Here is a 26,401-nt window from a genome sequence, read left to right on the forward strand (position 1 = left end):
CAGCACTAACTTGTAGTTTTAGCTGTACACTGTGAGCAGGACGCACCGCACTAACTTGTAGGTTTAGCTGAACACTGTGAGGTGGATGCACCACACTAACTTGTAGGTTTAGCTGAACACTGTGAGCAGGACGCACTGCACTAACTGTAAATAGTCTAGCTGCCTGACTGTGGTACTAATAGGATCAAAAGAACACCAGCAATTTTCTTCAGGTAGCTGTAAATACTGTAACAAGACAAGCCTGCCTGTCAGTAAGAAGATAACAGGAACGGATCTAGCTGAACACTGTGAGCAGGACGCACCGCACTAACTTGTAGGTTTAGCTGAACACTGTGAGGTGGACGCACCACACTAACTTGTAGTTTTAGCTGAACACTGTGAGCAGGACGCACTACACTAACTGTAAATAGTCTAGCTGCCTGACTGTGGTACTAATAGGATCAAAAGAACACCAGCAATTTCAGGTAGCTGTAAATACTGTAACAAGACAAGCCTGCCTGTCAGTAAGAAGATAACAGGAACGGATCTAGCTGAACACTGTGAGCAGGACGCACTGCACTAACTTGTAGCTTTAGATGAACACTGTGCAGAGGTCTCACTACGCTAACTTGTAGGTTTAGCTGAACACTGTGAGGAGGACGCACAGCACTAACTTGTAGTTTTAGCTGAACACTGTGAGCAGGACGCACCGCACTAACTTCTAGGTTTAGCTGAACACTGTGAGCAGGATGCACCCCACTAACTTGTAGTTTTAGCTGAACACTGTGAGCAGGATGCACTGCACTAACTGTAAATAGTCTAGCTGCCTGACTGTGGTACTAATAGGATCAAAAGAACACCAGCAATTTTCTTCAGGTAGCTGTAAATACTGTAACAAGACAAGCCTGCCTGTCAGTAAGAAGATAACAGGAACGGATCTAGCTAAACTGAATACAGTGTATAAATATATATGAAACACCTGGGATGCATATATATACACAATACACTGTAAGTGCAGCTAACTGACTGACTGTTCTGCCTAATCTATCTAACTCAAATCAAATGACACTGTCTGTCTCTCTCTATCTATGAACGCCGGAACATACACTACACAGGGCCGCCGTGCAGGCGGCCTTATATAGTGTGGGGCGTGTGCTAAATCCCCTGAGCCATAATTGGCCAAAGCCTCCTTGGCTTTGGCCAATTACGGCTCTCTGTTCAGACGGCGCTGTGATTGGCCAAGCATGCGGGTCATAGTGCATGCTTGGCCAATCATCAGCCAGCAATGAACTGCGATGCCGCAGTCAATTATGGGCCGTGACACGCCACACGAATTTGGCGCGAACGGCCCATATCGTTCGCAATTCGTCGAACGGGCGAACAGACGATGTTCGAGTCGAACATGGGTTCGACTCGAACACGAAGCTCATCTCTACAAATTACACAGGATGGCAGGCATAAGTGGTAATTTGAGTAATTGCTGGATCTGTTCACAGGGCTGGTGCAAGGATTTTTGAGACCCTAGGCGAAACTTCATCTTGCCCCCCCCCCCCCCCCCCCCGGCTCCACCCCTGACTCTACCGCCTTTGCCCTGCCCATGTATATCCCACCTTTTTATTGAAGTGCCCATCAAATGAAGCCTACCAGCGCCCATCAAAACAAAAGTATACAATGTGGCATTATGATTGAAATATATGACAAACCCAGATTAAACTTTGTTTAGAGATGGTAAATTTTCATGGATTCAACAAATTCTTTTTGTCCTCATAGGAATCATCATTATAGGATTCCTTGCTTAGTTGTTTTTTAGGTGTGCTAAATGTGGAATACAAAAGATTACTACAATGACGGTTAGAACTGAGGAAAATGACCCCAAGGAAGAGTAATGCCCCTTACACACGGTCGGATTTTCCGACAGAAAATGTTCGATGGGAGCTTGTTGTCAGAAATTCCAACTGTGTGCAGGCTCCATCGAACATTTTCCATCAGAATTTCTGTCACACAAAATTTGAGATCTGGATCTCAAATTTTCCGACAACAAAATCCGTTCTCGTAAATTCCGATCGTGTGGACACAATTCCGATGCACAGAGTTCCACGCATGCTCTCATTTAAGTACAAGACGGAATCGCTCATTCTGGTAAAACTAGCATTTGTAATGGAGATAGCACATTCGTCATGCTGCAAATTTTAAAATCTTTTAAAAATGTAATCTCCTCTTCTTTATAATGCTAGAATAATGAAGTTGTTTTGCTGCTGATATTCACACAGTTCTGACAAACTGATTTCTTTATTATTTTTTGTGATCTCATGAACAATTTTTTTTTTCGTCAGATCTCCATAATAATGTTTAGAATTTTTGTTTTATAGTTTTTTTTTTTTTTTTAATTCAGATCTCCTATTTTTATTTTGTTTTTTTATAGTGATCTCCATAATTATTTCTTTTGTTTTGTGTCAAGTTACCACAACACCATTATTATTATCTTGTATTTTTTAACCTCAAGGAGGTTGGTGTTGGTGTCCCTTGTTAATTTGACATTGTATTTTTGAAATGTACCTGCCTACTCACAAACAAACTGTCCTTTCTGAAGTAAAACACATAGGCAAGTATTTGTGAAAAATAAATAGCCATTTATTATGAGTCATAACAAAATAAAGAGGAAGGCAACGCTGGAGAAACTGGTGAAATTTGCGAAGCCTTTGTACCCCAGGCCAGACATCAATTATTTTACAGTCAAAATTGGTGGCCTGAGGAGTCCTTATAATAGTGAGCACAATCCGGTCCAGGACTACAAGAAATCAGGAACAGCAGCAGATCTATCCCCAGGCTGTGGTCTTACCACAGCCTGCATCTTTTGTCAGACCAGACTGAACCCAGGCCATTACTTTCTTGTCTTCCTTCCATGCTTCCTTCCACGCGTGCTTCCAGGCTGTGGCTCTGGTGTTGTAGTTGTGGCAGGGGGTGGAGGAGGAGGACCATGGTTGAACTCACAAACATGGCTTTGGTTTGTGAGTTCGCCCCTTAACCCCTTATTTAGGGCTTTTAAGCTAACTTCCTCATATAAGAGGCATTGGCCCTCCTCCATTTCCTGTATTTTGCAGGCTGCCATGTAGGCATAGTCCTCTTGAATATTGGAATATTGGGGGGGGGGGTTCTGAGGCTTCTGGGCCCGGCCACCTCCTGGCTGCCACTTACCCCCGTCACCTCCTGGCTGCCACTTTCCACAGCCTCCTCCTGGCTGAGACTTTCCTGCGTATGAAAAAGGGACATAGTTTTAGTTTTTGGTTCATCAATCACACACAATTTTCAGCTCATAACTGTTGCAAATTGAATGTTAATAAATAGAAAAGACTATCATTTCGACCCCAGCATTTTTCATTCTTGTCCCAATCATTTGTGGCCACTACTGTCTATTGATATGTAAAACACTTTGTAAAATCAGAAATTACTGATCAATAATAACATCTAGTTAACATAATTAATTATTTGACAAGAAATATGTTGAACAATGCTATACCTGGCTCAAGCTGGGCTCCTCCACATCTTCCTGGCTGGAAGGCCCAGGTTGGATGTCGGAAGCCTCAGCTGAGGTGGAAGGAAGCCTTGAAGGAAGACTAGAGAGTGCCGGCCTGAATTCAGTCTGGCCTGCCAGAAAATGCAGTCTGTCATAGTACCACAGCCTGGGTACATACATGTCATCTGCTGCTGCTCCTGATCTCTGGGAATCCTGGACCTTCTTGCACTCCCTATTATAAGTAGAGGTCAACCAATATGGGTTTTTCTCTGGCCGATGCCAATATTTAGAAATCGCAGTGGCCGATGGCCGATATGTGATGCCGATTTTTTTGGGCCGATATATTAGGACTTTTTTTTTTCTTTTTTTTCCCTTCATCTCATAAAATCTAACAGTTAGACCCCTTTCATACTGGGGCGTTTTTCAGGCGCTTTTGGGCTAAAAATAGCGCCTGTAAAACGGCTCCCCTGCAGTCTCAGTGTGAAAGCCCGAGTGCTTTCACACTGAGGCGATGCGCTGGCAGGATGTTAAAAAAAGTCCTGCAAGCAGCATCTTTGGAGCGGTGTATACCACCACTCCTGCCCATTGAAATGAATGCGCACTGCTGCCGAAGCGCCTGCAAAGCATTTTGGCAGAGGCGCTTCAGGGGGCGCATTTAACCCCTTCCTTGGCCGCTAGCTGGGTTATAAGCGCTCCGCTAGCAGCCGAATAGCGCCGCTAAAATGACGGTAAAGCGCCGCTAAAACTAGCAGCGTTTTACCGTCAACGCCTGCCCGCTCCAGTGTGAAAGCAACCTTAAGTAATATGTGATACAGAAAATTTTATACATTTAAACATTTATTAAACAAAACAAACCTCCAATCAGTTCACTTGTATGTGGAATTTAGATAAAAAAAACAAAAAAAAAACTATATCTTAAATATTAAATACACAAAAACAGGTAATCAAAACTTTTGGACGAAAAAAAATGGGCTAACTTTACTGCTTAGTTTTTTTTTAAATTTATTAGTGTATTTTTAAAAAAAAAATTGCATTTGAAAGACCGCTGCGCAAATACCGTGTGGCATAAAATATTGCAACAACCGCTATTTTATTCCCTAGGGTCTCTGCTAAAAAAAATATATATATAATGTTTGGGGGTTCTAAGTGATTTTCTAGCAGAAAATACAGGATTTTTACTTGTAAGCAACAAGTGTCAGAAAAGATTTAGTCTTTAAATGGTTAAACTGAGAGCTTCTACACACAGAGTTCAGCTCATTGATAAGTGTAAACATTGTATCTCTTCAGGTTCTTTTATCAGATTTGGCAGGCTGCCCAGAGAGGAGAGTTGTGGCTTCACAGAAGACTTCAGGCAACTTGCATTGACTTCTATTACAGAAGTCATTGGCAAGTCGCGCTGAAGTTATATCGGCCTTTTCTATCAGCACAATCGGCCGATGCCAATTAAGTAAAGAACAGCAAATGTCGGCCGATATATCGGTCGACCTCTAATTATAAGTGCTCCTCATGCCACCTATTAGGGCCTTCAAATAGGGGATGTCTGCCGTGGGGATCACCGGCTTCACAAATTGCAGCAATTGATGCAGCGAAGCCTTCCTCTTTGTTTTATTGTTATAAAAAAGGTGGTTTACCTGCCACAGACAGGGCAGCTCCCTGTAAATATCAATGAATATGGGGAGAGAGTTCTGATCATTCAATAGATCCATTTTACCTGCAAGACACAACACAAGACAAACCCTAATGTCAGGCTAAACTGTTCTAATCTTGTCCCAATATAGGCCTCAATCTAGAAGCAGTATAGGCCACTGATGCACTGAGTTAAAACTGTACCTTCGTTCAAACGATCGGCGCTTCGATACTCCTTCCTCCTCTCACAGATCATTTGTACGACGTGCGCGTGTTACGCTTTATATACACTGCGCATGCGTGAAACTCCGCCCGCCCCTGACATTCTTTCTAGTCTATTCCCCGGCCCTTGTCTTTCGGGTGCAGTGGGAGAGCACATGGCGGAGAAAGAGCAAGTGCATGCAGAGGAGAGCAGCAATGACGAAAGCCTGGAGCCACGAATGTCCTGATCCCAGAGGAGATTTAAGGCTTAAAATACGTCCTTTATAGAGATGGTGGAGATGGTGGACATCTTGAAGAGGGCCGACTATGATGGGAAGCATGGACCTTACCCAAACCCAAATGTCAGAAAGGCCAAGATCATGACTAACGTTATGAAAAGTCTGCACAGGAATTTTGGGGTACGATGATGCAAGGATCAATTGAGGAAACGCTGGTCAGACCTGAAATTGAGGGAGCAGGATCAGTATATAAAGATCAAGAGAGTTCTTCAAAAAAGTAAGTAGTTGTCGTGTGTTCCTATTATTATTATTACTTGCATGCTGCTCTATGTGTTTTTCTTTACTGTTGTACAGTTTAAATTGGCAACTTTCAGGTTCGCGGGCACAGTAATTGTTCATAGTAAACATCGTTCGTTCACCCACTAATACAATGTTTTTGGCAGATACAGGTTAACTACATTTGCTCAGGCCTATTTGTATTAAAAGAAGTTTATGACGTTGTTGTCTAGATGGATTTGTACTAGAATGAAATGCAAACTAGATTCTGTGTAAGGAGAGGACACTCAGCAGCTGTTTACACATCTGGACACAGGAGCACTAGTGTGGAACACCAGAACAAACTTTTTAGGGTGTCCCACACAGGTGCTCCAGTGGATACTAGGGGTGTCTCCATGTGTGAAAATTGTACAAAAAATGTAAGTATTCCAGCTTGGAACTCTGCCAAAAAAGACAATTGTACGACACTTCCAAGCAATGTTTCATATTACTATTTCTGGCCCCAAATATCTGTGTGCTAAGTGTACCTTTGTTTTATTCACATAGGGGACATCTGAGGACACCTGGGACCCCCAACTCCGAAAGAAAAGCAAATCCCCACACCACAACCAGAAGATGTAGAGGAAGGAGAGGTTTATGAAGTGGGCGAAATAGTGACCACAACAGGTGAGTGTCTGAGACCACAGCTACAGGTAATAGATGTATGTCTGCATATTTATAATACATGGTGTGTTTTTCTATTTTAGGTGATGTGGATGTTGTGGAAGAAGATTTGCATTACACAAGTGCAAGTGCACACGCCCTCATCGGGGAGATCATGGTGTGCAATCGTGATTTACAAAAGATCAAGGAAGACATCAATGATATTGAGAAAAGACTCAAAAACATCATTGATGTTTTAGGCCAAATCTAAAAAACACCTAAAGTCTTCATTTTTTGGATATTTTTCACCAATTTATTAAGTATGTGCAGCGAGTAAAAAGTTTTCTACACAACAATGTGTGGCTTCTTCTTTAAATGCTCAATATTATTTTTTGGGGTAAGTTGATGTTTACACTAAAATGGGGGTTATTTACTAAAGGCAAATCCACTTTGCACTACAAGTGCACTTTCAGTGCAGTTTCAAGTGCACTTTTGCAGTGCACTTGTAGTGCAAAGTGGATTTTCCTTTATTAAATAACTCCCACAGTGCTTTATAATTTGCCACAATCATGCCTTTTTCCTGACTTTGCAAAATTCATTCATGGTGCTGAAAATGATGTATATTTTTAACAGTAATGCATTACATACATTAACAACAAAAACAAGGTGTGTGTGTAGCAGACCCACAACATAATAATAGTTCGCTGAAGAAGAGATTGTCACCTCATGTATCAAATAAATTACGTTTGCACTATTGAAGAAAATGTCAAAAAATAAAAGCCCATTGGAGAACCTAGGAGACAGCTAAAAGAAACACAAGCAGTAAATCAAAGGAAATATTATTTCACTTTAAATAAAAAAAATGTATTTTTAAAATGTTTATTAAACATTTTCTGGCATATCAATGGCCCCCCTACCCGCAAAGTACTCCATATATTTTATACGGACCTTGCGTGTTCTTTGGGGGGGCAAGCACTGAAAACCAGATACAAACCCACAGGCACAAACTGAAGAGCAGTAACGATCGGAAAAGCACGAGGCTGAAAAGCGCAAATTGTCTCTCACCAAACTTCTACTAACACGAGATTAGCAGAAGGAGCCCAAAGGGTGGCGCACTTGGTATTAAACTTCCCTTTTCTAGTGCCGTCGTACGTGTTGTACGTTACCGCGTTCTTGACGTTCGGAATTTCCGACAAGATTTGTGTGACCGTGTGTATGCAAGACAAGTTTGAGCCAACATCCGTCGGAAAAAAAACATGGATTTTGTTGTCGGAATGTCCGATCGTGTCTACGTGGCATTAGAGTGTTATCAGGTAGTAAGGTTAGTAGATTCATATGATGCCGAGATGGGTGATGCAAATGAGCAAAGATATGTGTCCACATGCACCCTAGGAAGAACTTTGCTCCACTTAGTAGTGAAGTAGCACTGTGGACCCTCTGGTATTATATTAGGCAGGGAAGATATGCAGCCTTGGATGACCTTCAGTGCCAGATAAAAACAACAGTCTACTCCCCGTCTGCTCTGAGAATGGACTGTCTTATCTAACCAGTTTGAACTAGAACTGTCATGGCAGACTACGTTTCCATTTTCATATTCTATCAGTCATATGATGTTAGCACCCATTTAACTGTTCGCTTGCAACTAAGAAGATATGAATTCTGATTAAATTAACAATGCGATCACACTTAGACCACACCTAGAATATACTTACCCATATATTATGCATATTCAGAACTATAAAATTGTATAGCCTGTAGATGTAACCTCAGAAACACTTTCACTGTACTTGCTTCATAGTAGCTGAGAACTGTTTATTTATTTCTCCACTGCAGTGTATAGAATAAATTGCACCTATTCCTTTATCGATTTGGACTCACGGTCTCATCTGAAAGGTCTTGTTTTAAGACTCCCTAACCTGATTGAACATACATAACTGTAAAGCGTAAGTGTTGGTAGGCCAGGTGCTCTGGGGGGCAGTGTGTCTGCTCCAATCTGTTCCCACATGAGCAGACGCTCCTGTCAGCAGTGTCTCCTACCTACATTACAGAGGTCCTGCCTCTGTTGTGTGTGACAGAGAAGCAGCTCTCTTTCCCCCTGCCGTTGTCAGCACATTGCCAGTGCCAGCACCATACTTCCTTGTCGCATGCTCCTTATGATCCTCTGAGGAAACTCAGGCATACTCAGGCTTCTCTCCAGCCAAAGAGTGTGGGTGAGGGGTGTGGACTTAGATCTGGGGGGAAGGCAAGCTGGAAGCTTGGGACTTGAATTCAGAACTCAGCTGGGGCCCTGGGAGACACAGGGCGGATCCGACCTGGATTCTGTCTCCACGATTTTGTGGGGGAAAAATGCAGCATGCAAGATTGCAGCAGGGAGCCGCAGGTCCCCTGGAGATAAACATGGGGTCACAATAGTGAATCCTGTGACCTCTTATGCTATGCTCATGATAAGGTATAGGTATTATGGGATATCCAATTTGACTTGAAGAACAACAGATGAGGACAAACTTCCTTCTCTTTGTATACAAAAAAAGATGAAGATCCTGGATTGTACTCCCTCCAGAATAAGAGCAGTCTCTATGGATCAGTGGCAAAGTTCTTTACGAATTAGAAGCTTTCAGTCCCCTTTAGTAATATACAGTGCCTTGAAAAAGTATTCATACCCCTTGCAATTTTCCACTTTTTGTCATGTTACAATAAAAAACGTAAATGTATTTTATTGCAATTTTATGTGATAGACCAACACAAAGTGGCACATAATTGTCAAGTGGAAGGAAAATGATAAATAGTTTTCAAAATTTTTTACAAATAAATATGCGAAAATGTGGCGTGCATTTGTATTCAGCTCCCCTGAGTCAATACTTTGTAGAACCACCTTTTGCTGTAATTACAGCTGCAAGTCTTTTTGGGAAAGTCTCTACCAGCTTTGCACATCTAGAGAGTTGCATTTTTGCCCATTCTTCTTTGCAAAATAGCTCAAGCTCTGTCAGATTGGATGGAGAGCATCTGTGATCAGCAATTTTCAAGTCTTGCCTCAGATTCTCAATTGGATTTAGGTCTGGACTTTGAGTGGGCCATTCTAACACATGAATATGCTTTGATTCAAACCATTCCATTGTAGCTCTGGCTGTATGTTTAGGGTCGTTGTCCTGCTGGAAGGTGAACCTCTGCCCCAGTCTCAATTTTTTTGCAGACTCTGATGTCGTGTACACACGGGCGGACTTTTCGACCGGACTGGTCCGACGGCCGAGTACGGCGGACAATCGGATCGTGTGTGGGCTTCACCGGACCTTCAGCTGACTTTTCCAGTCGCAAATCTGACGGACTTTAGATTTGGAACAGGCTTCAAATCTTTACGTCATAACTCCGCCGGACCCAGAAATCCGCTCATCTGTATGCTAGTCTGACGGACAAAAACCGACGCTAGGGCAGTTATTGGCTATCAATTTCCTTATTTTAGTTCGGTGTACGTCATCACGTACGAATCCGTCGGACTTTGGTGTGATCGTGTGTAGGCAAGTCCGTTCATTAGAAAGTCCGTCGGAAGTCCGTCAAAAGTCCGTCGAAAGTCCGCTGGAAAGTTTGTCGGACTAGTCCGGTCGAAAAGTCCGCCCGTGTGTACGCGGCATAACAGGTTTTAATCTAAGATTGCCCTGTATTTGGCTCCATCCATCTTCCCATCAACTCTGACCAGCTTCCCTGTCCCTGCTGAAGAAAAGCATCCCCACAACATGATGCTGCCACCACCATGTTTCACGATGGGGATGGTGTGTTAAGGGTGATGTGCAGTGTTAGTGTTCTGCCACACAGCGTTTTGCTTTTAGGCCAAAAAGTAAAATTTTGGTCTCATCTGACCAGAGCACCTTCTTCTACATATTTGCTGTGTCTCCCACATGGCTTTTCACAATCTGCAAACGGGATTTCTTATGGCTTTTAACAATAGCTTTCTTCTTGCCACTCTTCCATAAAGACCAGATTTGTGGAGTACACGAATAATAGTTGTCCTGTGGACAGATTGTCCCACCTGAGATGTGGATCTCTGCATCTCCTGCAGAGTTACCATGGGCCTCTTAGCTACTTCGCTGATGAATGCTCTCCTTGCCCAGCCTCACAGTTTAGGTGGACGGCCATGTCTTGGTAGGTTTGCAGTTGTGCCATACTCTTTCCATTTTCGGATGATGGATTAAACATTGCTCCATGAGATGTTCAAAGCTTGGGATATTTTTTACCTAACCCTGCTTTAAACTTCTCCACAACTTTCTCCCTGACCTGTCTGGTGTGTTCCTTGGCCTTCATGATGCTGTTTGTTCACTAAGGTTTTCAAACAAACCTCTGAGGGCTTCACAGAACAGCTGTATTTATACTGAGATTAAATTACACACAGGTGGACTCTATTTACTAATTAGGTGACTTCTGAAGGCAATTTTTTCCACTAGATTTTAGTTAGGGGTATCAGAGTAAAGGGGGCTGAATACAAATGCATGCCGCACTATTCAGATATTTATTTGTAAAAAATGTTGGAAATTATTTATCATTTTCCTTCCACTTCACAATTATGTGCCACTTTGTGTTGGTCTATCCCAATATGCCAATAAAATACTTTTACGTTTTTGTTTGTAACATGACAAAATGTGGAAAATGTCAAGGGGTATGAATACTTTTTCAAGGCACTGTAGCACAAAGTGACAAACTGTATGCAGGAGTATAGCGTCTCCTCAGTAGATTATTACACATTCCTGACGTTTGCAGATTGCAGATACTACAAGCTCACCTGGCTGCAATTGAAGAACACCACAGGATAAGGTATTGGGATTTAGCACAACGCTGTCCCTGGAAAGTATGCTACATCTGGCAATCTCTCCCCTTGTATGGGTGTGTTGAGGTACTCACACTGTCCTTTGCTCCCCGCTGCAATGGGCAAGAATCCTGTTCAGGCTTCCAACTGATCAGATCTTCCCATGCCAGCCTGGATGTCTTCTACACAAGACCCAAAGATGATAAGTAAATGAGATCACTCTCTTAGGTTTTCTTTCCTTCCTTTTCTCAGCTCCAGCCTGGAGACAGAGCCCCCAGCCCGGGGTCCCCTCCCAGGTCACATGACAGCAACCTCAGCACTCCATTTTCCACCCGACTCACCTGTTGGCCAGGCTCCACCATATTTAAAGTTTTTGTAAACCCTCTCTTATACCCAGTGACGTGAACAGCCTCAGATGATACACAGAGATGAAATAAATCTCCCTACATAAGTTTTACATGTATATCTGCTGTCTCCAGAGTCCAGCTTTATATACTGTTTTTAATAAGTGCATGTCCTGTTAGAATTTTCTCTACCTGTTCCAGCAGGGAGAGGGGAGATAAGAAAACACTGCAGATGTATGTGCCCAGCTCAAATTTCATGAATCGTGTTTACATCCACTTTAAGGGCTGACCCTGCCAGGCCCTCTGCCTGTGGATAGGCCCTCAAGTATGCAGATAAGGACCCCCTGGCCTCTGTCCACTAACTTCCAGGAGCTTCTCCAAGCTTCTAGATTTGGGGGGGGGGGGGTTACCAGAGACTTGACCTGTAGAGCCCTCCAGCCTCACCTGCAGTAACTCAACCTAATACAGACTCACAAAACTAGGGGGCGTACACTTGCTTTCACTATGCAAATTTTTCCTGTGGTTGGCAATGTTACCACCCTCCCCTATCATCTAATTAAAAGCATTTAAGGAGCACCACGTTTTGGATTTTGGGCCTAGGGTGTACCCCGTAGTTGTGGGGAACCTCTGAGGAACCCCTTGCTCCTGACTATCAATAACACTTATATTTACTACTGTGTTAGCTCTCATTTTTTCTGTTTACGTGTTGCTGTATTTTCGCCCTTCTTATGAGCTAATACCTGTCTCAACCTCGATGCTAACCCCTGCGTGGGACTTTTGCTTGTTAATTACTTATTAAACACGAATAAAAATGATTGAAACAGCATAACATTTAAGGAGCTGGACTAAAAAAATGGTTTGATGAACAGCAGCTTCAACCAATCAGATGCAGCCACTGTTCAGGTATTCTGACAATCGGCACCAGCACTGTAAAACGGGGATGGAAGAAATCTCACAGTGTTTGGCCAGCTTATGTTTACCTGGAAAAAAATACTAAAACAAGTGTCTCAGGTTGTTTTCTGGCTCCATGATCTCATTGGGCTAAGTTGCAAGAATCTTCTCAGACCAATTCTGCACAATTTTGCATAATTTTCTGTTCTGTAAAACACAATTTTTTGGAGCCTGGTTTGTGTTCCAATTGACTTTAATCAAATTCAGAATTTCTGAGGTTCATAGATTTTTAAATAAGTTCATCTCTATCCACTCGGTTATCACTAGTGGATGGGACTGTGGAGCACACAAACAGAACGCTGACTCCTAGTGAAGGCATCTTGCCAATAGTTAAGTATGATATATACTCAGACTGCTAGGGGAAGAGATGAGAGAGGGCGAGGAAGGGATAAGTGAGTTAAAAAAAATGCACTTATTATTCAGTTTAAAGTTTTCACCTTCTTTTTCATTCTAAAGTAATTAAGTTAAAAAGTTCTTCAAAATGTATAAGAGGTCATCTACAAAAATCCTTTTCATTTGGGCATCTGATGCAGTACCATAGGTGGCTATGTATTTAATTATGCCTGTCAAATTTCCAGACAGGTGTAATTGCTAAAGGTCTTTGTAGCTCAAATAAAAAGGTCCAAAAATAGCATTAGAGCAGACACTTTGCTGGAATTGACTTTTGAAAATGTATTTAATAAGGTAGTGTAAGGAAGAGATGCAAAGTTCGCTCTGTACATGCTTTGCTTTGTGTACGTTTTGCCTATTTTTCCATTGTGTGCAGTTGTTGTTTGGAACATCTTTGATTATTCTGCAGTGTTGGGTTGGCATGCATTCTTTTTATAGCTATTGTGATAATTGCTTTGGGGTATACTCTTATAGCAGCAAATCTGACATTGACCAAACATTCACTGCAGGTGAATCTTCCTGGTGCATGTGTTTTAAAAGATAGTGATTGATTCATTGAATATTCGGTAAAAGTGACATTCACTACTTTATAAATATACTACAGTATGTCTGCCTGGTACAGTTAGTGCTACTAGGTATATTTTTTTTACCATTTATTGCTGCCATTTCTATATAACATAATTTTTGAGGCATACTTTTTTCTTTACTTTGCATAATTTTCAGCTTCTATTCCCTTCCAAATTGTTGGAGTGCTTTTTATCAGAACTTTATATAATTATTTCCATGTACCAACACCTTATGTTATGTTTTTTTTGATGCTCATTACCTTGGGATCTATGCAAATTCACTACTTTTAGGCTGGGTTTCTCCGCATCCAATTCACATACCAGAAGATTGTGACTGGCTGTCTATGGAGCTGGTTCACATATCTCCGCAGCGGCTCCGATGCGAATTGCACAGGAGCCCTGTGTGTCTTTTGGTCCGTTTCAGGTCGGAATTCAGCCCAAAATTTGGGCTGAAATCCAACCTGAAACGGTGAATAGAGATGCACCGGACCCCCTGCTGTGAGCTGCTGCATGTTCTAGAGTGAACCCAGCCTTAATAAAATTTCATGGCCAAACAGTTTTACACTATGTGGAGGTCTCTTGTTTTTTTTTAATGAATGTTGGAGTTTATAATTTGACAAGTGGCTGGGCTTGCGGTCTACTCCTGGATACCGTTCTGGTGACTACCATTCTGATCACCATTACCACATGCTTCATTAAAGCTGCCTTATGGTAAGCGTATGTAATCTTCTCTTCTGGGTGGTGGATGCACTTGCCATGGTGACTCCTTAAGTCAACTTTTGGGTTTTACTTTCACAAACATCACTGAATACGAACTTTTGTCTTTGGACTATTTAATATGGATGACATTATGCCATTTTTATTTTTTCATTTTGCACTGTGCACTTTGTTATGCTATTATGTCCTTATTATTGGCTGTTTAGATGTATTCAGCGCTGCACTTTTTGTACCTCATATATTTACACAATTTCTGTTGGATTGTAGTGCTGGCTGCTATTGGTTTTTAGTATAGTGCAGTAATTCTTTACAATCATTCACCAACACCTTATAGCATAGTAATATTTATTATTTATGAATTTAATGTTGGATCAATGTGTAAAAAAAAAATAAAAAAAGAAAAAAAAAGAAAAGTCAGCAGCTACAAATACTATAGCTGCTGACTTTTATTAAAAGGCCATTTACCTATCCAGGGGTCCAGCCGTTCTCACCTGGATCAGTTCTTCACTGGTCTTCTGATCCCTGGCATGTTTGGTTTGGAAAGCCGGTTGTCACCCTTAACCCTCAAAACCGGCTTCCCCCCGCACATGCGCGAGCCACGCTGTATGGATGATCCTGCATCCTTGTGGGACATGTGACGTGTCCCAGAAGGGTAAGGGCAGGGAGAGAGGGGGAGGAGAACTTCCGGTGGAATCGCCTAGGTACCCAAAAAAGTGAATCAATTAAAAGTTCCAAAAGAAGAAGAGGAGGGCAGAGGAGGACATAAAGCAGAACTTCCCCTTCAGGGTGAAGTTCTGCTTTAAGCCAGTGCTACCCCTATATACAGTATATAAAAAGGGATTGAAACTTCCTGTTTTTTGCTGAGGATTTTGCCACTTTTTACATGGGAATGTTAGGCCTCATTCACACAGGCGTATCAATCCATACACCCATGTGAAGTGCTGTCTTAAACCGCGTGGGATGCACAGGTGCTCCATGCAGCCTGCTGCAGGTAGCCTGTTCAAATCAATGACAAGGCGTCGGCTGCGTGGACCCACATGGATCTTCAAGCACTTGTTGAGGAGTACATGAGTGTAGGTCCAATACATGAATCAGAAGGTAAACAGGCCGCGTCCTAATCAATGCAACAGGTTTGCATGGATGTACACTCTGGGATGTGCTTGGAGATTTGTGTAGGTCCACGCAGCCAGCCACCTTTTATTAATTTGAGCAAGCTGCCTGCATGGAGTTTCAGGGAACACCTTTGCATCCCATGTGGGTGAAGATGGCCCTTTGCACAGGTGTACTGATTGATATGCCCGTGTGAATAAGGCCCTAGGTATCATTTTTTGATCTGCAGATTTTTAGTAAAATAACATCTAGTGATGTTGACATGACGGTGCCTTGTTCTGACATTTCCTTTTACAACTGACAACTTTCTCCCAATTGTGTTCCTGCTTTGTCACCGTGAACCCCTGAAGAAGACAATGGGGTTGATCTACTAAAACTGGAGAGTGCAAAATCTGGTGAAGCTCTGCATAGAAAAAACTACCAGCTTCCAGGTTTTACTGTTCAAGTTTAATAAAGCGGACCTTCAGTCATTCTTTCAACTTTACATCTATTAAATCTTTTGCCCTTGTTGTTTTAACTTTGGATAGTAAAACATTTTTTTTCTGCCAGTAAATACCTTATACAGCCCACTTCCTCTTTCTGGTCTGGTAAAAAGCCTAGGCTTATGACGTCATGCACAGCTCTCTCTCTAACTCTTGTGAGAGTTTGTCAGGAAGGGAGGGGGGATGACTCATAAGAGGGTCAATGAAAGCTGCAGGGCTGCAGAGCTGGAGTTGTGCCTCTGTGTGTCTGTGTAAATCCAGGAAGTGAACAGGCAGTAGCTTCAGCTGCCCAAGGTTAAAATGGTTGCAGCCAGACTCAGTGGAGGGAGATTTCTACAGCATATTTGTCAAGTGCAGAATCACTTGATATATTAAAAAAATGCAAAGTGGTTGGAGGGAAGCTTCAGAATGGCAAAGATGTTTTTCTTACAAATTATGTGAGCAGACTGCAGTTCCTCTTTAAGGTGTTACTAAACCCACAACAGTAAAATCAGTGTGTATATGCAATAAAGCATGCTTGGTATACTCACTGTGGAACCTAAGGGGTAATCCTCCACATTTGGTAAAAAGGTTGTTTGATCCTGTATGCACAGATCCCCCCTCTTTCCACTGAGTCCTGATAATTTCCTGAAAACACAGAGTCTATGGAGTCGGGCTGCACATGCTCAGTTTGGTGTGTATAGCTAGAGAGGTTTTTTTTTTGGGAGGATGCATGTGATCAGCACAGGGCCAATCAGCACTGTCCAGACAGAGGAACAGGGGTCTTGAAGTCGCATAGGACAGTCAGAAAACTCCTCCTACAAGCTTTAACCAGTGCTTGGCTGGACACTGATAGAAGTCACAAGACTGCTCTAACTGCTGAGGAAAGGGTATTTAGCAGTTTATATTTACTAAAATAATTGCATTTCCATGTTCTGTGTACCGTGGGAGACCAAATATAGTGAATGCAGGGTCCTGGGTTTAGTGACACTTTAACTGAACAAGCTGAAGTTAGAAGCTGATTGGCTACCATGCATAGATGCACCAGATTTTGCACTCTCCCGTTTTAATAAATCAACCCGAATGAGTTGCCATGCTGACACACACTGTACAGACATTATCCACTGTTGTCATTATGAAGAGGACTGTCCACAGCAAATATGTGCAGCCTATGCTGGAGCCAGTGCATGTAGACAGGAAGTAGCTGAAAGAGGCTGGAGGGGACCCAGAGAACTGAGCAATCACATGACCATCGATCGATCTGTCAACTCTATTATTATTATTATACAGGATTTAAATAGCGCCAACAGTTTGCGCAGCCCTTTACAACATGAGGACATGGAGGAAATTTAAATACAGTTGTTGGGTGTGGGTAGGATAGGCTTCTCTGAAGAGGAAAGTTTTCAGGGATTGTTCAAAAGCTAATAGAGTAGGAGATAATCAGACAGATTGGGAGCTCCATAGGATTGGAGAGGCTCTGCAAATGTCCTGGAGGCGAGCATTGGAAGAGGTGATGAGGGAGCTAAAGAGCAGGAGGTCTTGAGAGGAAAGAAGAGAACGATTAGGTTAGTATTTTGAATTTAATTCGTTGGGTGACTGGAAGCCAGTGGAGGGATTGACAGAAAGGAGTAGCAGACACAGAGCGATTGGTAAGGTGGATGAGTCTGGCAGCAGCATTCATGATGGATTGAAGAGGTGATAGACTATGTAGAGGTAAGCCAATGAGAAGGGAGTTGCAGCAGTTGAGGTGAGAGATGACCAGAGAGTGAATTAAGAGCTTTGTTATGTCATTGGTTACAAAGGGGCGTATTTTGGAGATGTTGCGGAGGTTGAGGCGGCAGGATTTGTACAGTGATTGGACGTGGTGCTTAAAGGAGATTTCAGAGTCCAGGACTACACCTAGGACCATGGCATGCAGGGATGGGCTTATAGTTGTGCCATCGATTTTCACAGAGAGATCAGGGAAAGGGGCACATGGGGGAGTTAAAATTCTAAGTTCTGTTTTGGATAGATTGAGTTTGAGGAAGTGGTGTGACATCCAGACTGATATATCTGATAGTAAACTAGTGATACGTGAGGAGACAGAGGGAGTGAGCTGAGGGGTAGAGAAATAGATTTGGGTGTTGTCAGCGTAGAGGTGGTATTGGAAGCCTTGGGAGGCTATCAGCTGACCCAGGGAGGAGGTGTAGATTGAAAATAGGAGAGGTCCAAGAACAGAACCTTGGGGGACCCCAACAGAGAAAGAAGGAGGAGACGAGGAAGTAGAATTGTAAGTAATGCTAAAGGTGCGGTTGGATAAGTAGGAAGAGAACCAGTGAAGAGTACAGTCATGGAAACCAAGAGAGTAGTGACTGTCAGTCACTGCCCTCCTCTCTGTTCCTCTAGTGCTTACGGAAGCACCAAGCAGGGGAGGGCGCAGGAGCAGCTGGCTCCGGCTACCAGCTCCATGCTTAGAGGTAGAGCTAGCTGTCAATCAGCCAGCTGGGTGGAGCCAGACGATTATGTCAGAATACTTCCAGATCCTGAAGCAGCTCTGCCTCATCAGCTGATAGTTGGCAAGAGGTAGCTATTGTCTGATTCTGAGAAAAAGGACAGCAAAAGTAAATGCATTTCTGTGACCCACAGGAGACGTATGGTCAAAAAAGCTTTGGCCAAACATCTCTTTTAAAACTAATGAATTAATGCAGCTCTGTATTCAATAATTCAACATTAAATGCGTCTTTTTATTAACGCAAGCTGTGTGAGTACCTGAAATGGACTTGTTATCAGCCTCTTGCAGTTCCTGTACAGCAGACTGAGAGAATTAGAAGAGACTAATTAATTGTGCTGCAGTGCAAAGAACATGTTCATAGGAGGAGAGAGCAGAGTGACAGAGTGAGAGATGAGCTTATCAGTCTGCTGTTTCTTCTTTCACTGCCCAGTAACAGGCTGGGGGAGGAACAAGCCCTGTATGTTACTCAACTGCAGCAGAAATCAAAGGTCTCATGCCCCGGAAAATAGGGCTGTGTGATAGAGATGAGTAATGCCCTGTACACACGGTCGGACATTGTTCGGACATTCCGACAACAAAATCCATGGATCTTTTCAGACGGATGTTGGCTCAAACTTGTCTTGCATACACACAGTCACACAAAGTTGTCGGAAAATCCGATCGTTCTGAACGCGGTGATGTAAAACACGTACGTCGCGACTATAAACGGGGCAGTAGCCAATATCTTTTGTCTCTTAATTTGTTCTGAGCATGCGTGGCACTTTGTGCGTCGGATTTGTGTACACATGATTGGAATTTCCGACAACGGATTTTGTTGTCGGAAAATTTTATAGCCTGCTCTCAAACTTTGTGTGTCGGAAATTCCGATGGAAAATGTGTGATGGAGCCTACACACGGTCGGAATTTCCGACAACAAGGTCCTATCACACATTTTCTGTTATAAAATCCCACCGTGTGAACAGGGCATAACTCTCAGGGCTGAATGGATAGAAATTCAAATCCTTTGGCAGGTAAAACCTCTTTCATATATGTATTTAATTTGTATTTCATTTGTATTTCATGTGTATTTAGCAGTTTGCCTGGAGTCCAGCTTTAATGCAAGGTGATGCCAATAAGTAAATGCAGACAAACAGTTCATCTAGCTGACTGCATAGCCAATTTTCTCTACCTTATCCCAGCTCACAAAGAAGCCTACATAACGCAATTATAGAATATTAATCAAATTAAATTACTTCCAATGTAAGAACATATTCCATTATAAGTCGCGGCAGGTAGAACAATGACGCGGCTTTTCCCTTCCTTCCCATTAATTTAATGCACCTTACCGTATTTCATAATTGTCTAATTCACTCCCTGCCTGTTTGTAATTCCATTATTTCTACATCGATTTGTGTTATGTTTAATCAATCCTAATAACTACCCATTAAAAAGTCTCCTAAAGCGCATTCATTTCACCCCGTTACAGCGCAAAAAAAAAAATAGAGGAGGTTTTGAGATGAAAAAATTATATATATATTTTCTCAGCTGCAGGGGGATATTTGGAGTAATAAAGATTTAAAATAAATATGGACTTTCATTGCGACTCCCTTAGCTCAATTATTGTTTTACTTCAAAGGGTCAATTTACGCAAAAGTGATATTTCAGTTATAGATGGGGCCTGGTAGGCTGAGTCAGTTCTTGGCTTGCTATATGTCTGATAATGTTCACCTGGAAATTTTACGTGGACCCACCCACTCTTGTGTGTTGTAGCTTCTCCTGTTACATTCTCAGTAATATAAATCCAACAGGGATGGTGGCAACCCCTCATAATAGGGAAAGCAGGTGTATAGATTGAGGAACTCAATGTAGGGATGGTGGGAGCCCCTCATAATTGGCACAGCAGGTGTGCAGATGTGGGCATTTAGTTAAGGGATGGGTAGGCCCTCATAATAGGCACAACTGGTTTGTAGACCCAGGATCTCAGCACAGGAATGGTGAGAATCCCTCAAAATGGGCAGGGCAGGTATACAGAACCAAGAACTCAGAACAGGGATGGTAGAAACCCTTCATAGTGGGCACAGCATGGGGGGAAGATGTGAACATTTAGTTCAGGGATGGGTGTAGGCCATTAATGGCGAACCTTGGCACCCCAGATGTTTTGGAACTAAATTTCCCATGATGTTCAATGTGCACTCTGCAGTGTAGTTGAGCATCATGGTAAATGTAGTTCCAAAACATCTGGGGTGCCAAGGTTTGCCATCTCTGGTGTAGACCCCCATAATAGGCACATCAGGAACTCAGCACAGGAATGGGGGCGATCCCTCAAAATGGGCATAGCAGGTATACAGAACCAAGAACTCATAACAGGGATAGTAGGAACCCCTCATAATAGGCGCAGCAGGTGTTCAGAATCTGGAACCCAGCACAGGGATGGTGGGAACACCTAATAATTGGCACAGCCGGTGTACAGATCAGGGATCTCACTAGTAGTGTCCCTGAGGGACAGGAGAAACCGTCAGTCTGTTAGCTCTGCAACATCTACCAAATAATGAACTATAAATAATGGGTGCTCTGACACTTTAAAGGGAGACTCCAGTCAAATTTGAAACTTTACCATCTAAAAAAAAGTTTACAGAGGATACAGACTAACTTCTCAAGGCTTTTGATTGTGGTTACCTTTGATTTTGAGAATATCCAATCCTGAAAATAACATTCAGCTAGAAAGGGATTCCCAGCTGCTCCCACAATTCATTCAGCAGTCTATAGAAAACCACAATGCAGTCCAATTATGCAAAGTCTTAAAAAAATATTTGTGAACTCTTGACATACAAAAAGTACCAGTAGGTTCTGAAGCATAAGTTTGCACAGCAAAAACTGGCAATAGGCTCTCCCATAGCCCTACACAAACAGGCTACAATGCATCACAGGAACATATAAAATGTAATTTAGCACAGTGAATTGTTGTCTGAATAGAAATAGTAATTTACCAAATTACTTTCACTATTGCTCTGACTTTTTATTGAAATCAGACTTTTTCAGGTTTTCTTTTTAAAGCAACATTAAAAGTTAATTAAAAAAAAAAACAATAAACAACCATGTCATACTTACCTGCTCTGTGCAGTGGTTTTGCACAAAACAGCCCGGATCTTCTTTTCGGGTCCCCCGTCAGCACTCCTGACTCCTCCTTTTCAGCCAGTGCTCCTAGCATCAAGCCACTTGCTCTGGGGGCACTGGTGTGTGCTCGCTCCTGAGCTCCAAAGGACACACAGAGCCGCAGCTAGTCCCCACCCCCTGCTCCCTCCTCATTGGCTCACTGGCTGTGATTGACAGTAGCTTCAGCCAATGGCTCCCGCTGTTGTCTTAGCCAATGAGGAATGAGAAACGTGGGAGAAGCTCAGCTCTCATGCACATCGCTGGATAGAGAGGGAGCTCAGGTGAGTGGGGATGGGAATAAGAAAAGACAAATCACCGCGCTGTAAATGGAAACTAGTGCGTAAAAAACATACTGAGAGAAACAAAATTGAAAAAACAAAAAGTGACAATTCACTGATCAAAGCCAAACACAAGAGCAGCCGCTGAAAGTGGGATACACACATTACATAATAAATACAAAAAGAGCAGCGCTGTGACAAAAAAAAAAGGTGTATATGATATAACCAAATCAGATAAGTTAAATATTAGACCCAAATTTGAGATAGGCTTCAAAGTTCATATAAAAGTACATAATAAACAAAGGTAAAAAAGTCCTATCCAAAATCGATCATAAATAGTGGATAAAGTGGGAAGCGTAGATAGGTGGAAATACAAATAAATCAATATGTCCTTCACCGCACCACTGTGGTATTGATAAGAATGCACGCTTACCAAACGGCAAGCTTAAAGAAGCTTGCGACCTTAACCCGGTCGGGGCCTTTCAGGGTGGAACCATCAAAGGAAAAGCACACCACCTTTGCTTGGATTGAGCACGCTGTTCACCAATTATCACTGTATTGTGGAGATGTGACCCCTGGCTAGGGATAAACCTCGAGAGAGGTATACCTCAGAAGAATTAGGATTTCCTCTGAACATGTAGTGTAAGTTTAGCTGGCTCCATGCAGTCGGACTGCATGGAGCCAGCTAAACTTACACTACATGTTCAGAGGAAATCCTAATCCTTCTGAGGTATACCTCTCTCGAGGTTTATCCCTAGCCAGGGGTCACATCTCCACAATACAGTGATAATTGGTGAACAGCGTGCTTAATCCAAGCGAAGGTGGTGTGCTTTTCCTTTGATGGTTCCACCCTGAAAGGCCCCGACTGGGTTAAGGTCGCAAGCTTCTTTAAGCTTGCCGTTTGGTAAGCGTGCATTCTTATCAATACCACAGTGGTGCGGTGAAGGACATATTGATTTATTTGTATTTCCACCTATCTACGCTTCCCACTTTATCCACTATTTATGATCGATTTTGGATAGGACTTTTTTACCTTTGTTTATTATGTACTTTTATATGAACTTTGAAGCCTATCTCAAATTTGGGTCTAATATTTAACTTATCTGAGTGGGGATGGGAGGCCGCTACACACAAAAGATTTTAAAGGCTAAAGGTGTTTTACCTTCATTGCATTCTATGCAGGAAGGTAAAAAACCTTGAGCCTTCAAAACCACTTTAAGATAAAATTTATATGAAGCACTTACCACTGAAGGAGCTGCTGTTTTTTCAGGTCCTCTGTTCCCAGAACCTACAACTTTATAAGCCGGACCACACTCTTTAGCAAACCCAGGCTGAAGAGGGAATATTTATTGCAGCAATTTACTATATATAATACTACAATAACCAAAAAAATGGAAATGGCAATAACCTCTCAAACAAATGAGCAAAACAGTAGCAAAATAAACTGTACAGTTGGCAATAAATGGACCTCAGAATGACCCCAAAAATCCTATACTTGGTCATGTCTAAGGGCAATGCTAAGGTAAGTAAGTTGTCCTCACCAAATCTGCCTCAAGTCTAGGAACCTAGACCTTCCTTTTCCACTTTATTGGGCCCAGTCATGCTGGGATTTGTAGTTTCATTGCCAAACTAACACACATGCTCAGCCTGTTTGGGGACTACATCCCCCACAAGTCTCAGTTCCTCCTAGCAGGTGTTTGTCACTCCCAGGATGCATTGCAATCCAAGTCCCTTTCCTTTGTGTTCTCCTGGTGGTAGGCAGGGCTTCCCTCTGGCTCCCCCCTTCCTATCTCTCCCCACAGAATTGAATGTAGTGGGCAGGGTTTTAACATCAAAAACCTGACACAAGTAATTTTCTTTTCACCAACAACCTTTACACTTTTTACTGCTTTCTAAAGGTAAATGAACATGTACTTAGAAATAAATGTTGTGGGATTGTAGGCAGGAATGCCTGGACATAAATGAAAACTCCAACAACTTCTCAGTAAAATTTTATTTTATTTAATATTAAATTAATATTATATATAAACATATATATATATATATTTATTTTTGGATAAAACTTGGCCGCGGCATATATTATTGATTTATAACCATATCATAAATATTAAATTACCATGGATATTTATTTGATCATTTAAATAACTCAATACACCAAAACATAAGCAAATACAGCTCAGCCACTAAGACTCAAGCTGAAACAATCTGTCTTCAATATTACTTCACAAAACTGTCCCCTCTTACTTAAAAGCAAAAGGGACCCTACCACATAATATAGCTGCGACAAGGGGAAGGGAGGAAGGGAAGTTCCGCTGTTGATCCTCTTCAAACGACTGGTCCCAGACCCCACGGACCAGCTCTTTATATAGGGACCGCTTGGAATTCTAGAATGTTCCAGGGGGTCACATGACCTTAAATGACCTATCCTGGAACCCCAAGCATCCCAATGAGTCACCCGACCCAGCTGACCTATCCCAATGCCAAAATCTCCAGAATTCTAGAAAATTCCAAGTCAGCCGATCTTGGAGAACCTATCACAGGCTTTCCCGCTATTTTCCACAGCGGGGAGCCTGGAAACTGCTCCTACCACAATCCCATAAGGAAAAGGGGAGCCGTAAGACAGGCTTACACCCTTTTCCTCATATGGGATTGTAGGCAGGAATGCCTGGACATAAATGAAAACTCCAACAACTTCTCAGTAAAATTGTAACTTATTTAATATTAAATTAATATTATATATAAACATATATATATTTTTTTTCTTTTTTGGATAAAACTATGGTTTATAACCATATCATAAATATTAAATTACCACAGATATTTATTTGATCATTTAAATAACTCAATACACTAAAACATAAGCAAATACAGCTCAGCCACTAAGACTCAAGCTGAAACAATCTGTCTTCAATATTACTTCACAAAACTGTCCCCCAAAAGACAGGTTGGGGTTGCCTCAACCCCACCTGTCACAACCCAGCACGCGGCCTTTTCAATACAAGACTGAAAAGCAAGATTCATTATGTCCAGGCCAATGTCAGATAAGTGCACCCCATCAAACCTATAAAATCCCACAAACAAACCTTCTAAATCGACATGACGGTAAGAAAAGCCCAGAACAGGGGTCATACATTTTTCGACTGCCCTGTTAACCCTCTTCCGAACCTTTTCAAAAGGCCTCAAAACAGCAGAATCCAGCCAACGTAACCTAGGTATGATTTCAGAAAAGATGATAACCAATCGCGGGGAAGACATCATATTTAATCATATGGATTGAATTCCGAATACTAAAAATAAGATCTAAAGTATGCATTTGACCCACATCATTCCCACCCAAATGTAAAATTAAAATGCTAGGGGCAGGCCATGATAGAAGAAGTATACTAAATTCAAATAATAACTCCTCCCACCTCATACCCCGTCTGTGAACCAAAAAACTTGAAACTTTAGTGGATCCAAACCCAGGTTGGAAGTATAAGAATGAGCAGCTGCACGTTGATGCGCCCAATATATGAAAGAGTGTCCAATAATCCAGACCACTCCAGGCACACCTAAAATAATTCAAACAAGAAAATTAGGACGGACATATAGTTGAAAAGAGTTTGACTTCCATCTACCCAAACTTTTAATACGACCAGAATCAAATCTTCCGTGGCAGCACCGATTCTGAAAGAGTGTGAGGAGATACGCATGTTAGATAAATGCAATGATTCGCAACATCTAGACAAGATACTATTAAATTGGAATTTTGTGAGAGGAGAAAAATCTTCATGGATAAAAAGAACCCCTTCCCTATGAGGACGAATAGCCAAATAGGCCGACATCCTTATTACAGGGCAAATAGGAGAACCCGGACAAGCCGACAAACGTAACCAAGTACCTTTCCCGGTTTGATCAGTTTTACTAGATCGAATAAAGATCTTCAATATAGTATCCGTCAGAATCACATGTTGCACTTGTAAACCAGAATGGCTTCTTTTGCTCACAGACATAATTTCAGAAATCCGTAATGCCGCAAAAAAGGCCAACGTGAAAACGGCATTGAAAAGAATAGCTTCAAAAGAGGAAAAACACAATAAGCTAGTAACGGAGCAAAAAGATGTGAGAATGTCAGGAGTGATAGGTTTCCTATCATCTATTCTAAAATGCGATTTCTTGTAACCCTTAAGTGCTTGCTGTACCGAAAAATAAGAAAAACAAGAGGGTAAATTATTTAATTTTTGAAAAAATAAATGCCCGCTAAAATTTTATAACTATGAGACCACGAATAATCCCTCAACATTAAAGATTCTAAAAACAATAAAACCATATGTTCAGAACAATCAAATACAGGCATTTGTTTCGTATTTAAAAATTGCAACCAGAGCAACCAAGAAGACTGTTAACTGGACCATGAGGCTGCAGCCAGCGATTTTACAATGTTATCCGAAACTAGATGATTTCCCACAAAAGAGTTGGGCAAGACGTTCCGAAACAATCTGCTTTTGGCAGAAGGGAGAAAAAACGCTCCATCTGTAAACGAGAAAGGGCATCCGCCGTCTCATTAGCCCTACCTGGTATATATTTAGCCTTAACCCATATATTTAAGCAGAGGCATTTATAGACCAAGTAACACAGAAAAGCAATTACCGTTGGAGACTTGGAAGATAAACAGTTAACAGCAAACAAGACACCCCTGTTGTCAGTACAAAA

The sequence above is a fragment of the Aquarana catesbeiana genome, linkage group LG03 (assembly GCF_042186555.1).
Source record: "Aquarana catesbeiana isolate 2022-GZ linkage group LG03, ASM4218655v1, whole genome shotgun sequence".
Lineage (NCBI taxonomy): Eukaryota > Metazoa > Chordata > Amphibia > Anura > Ranidae > Aquarana > Aquarana catesbeiana.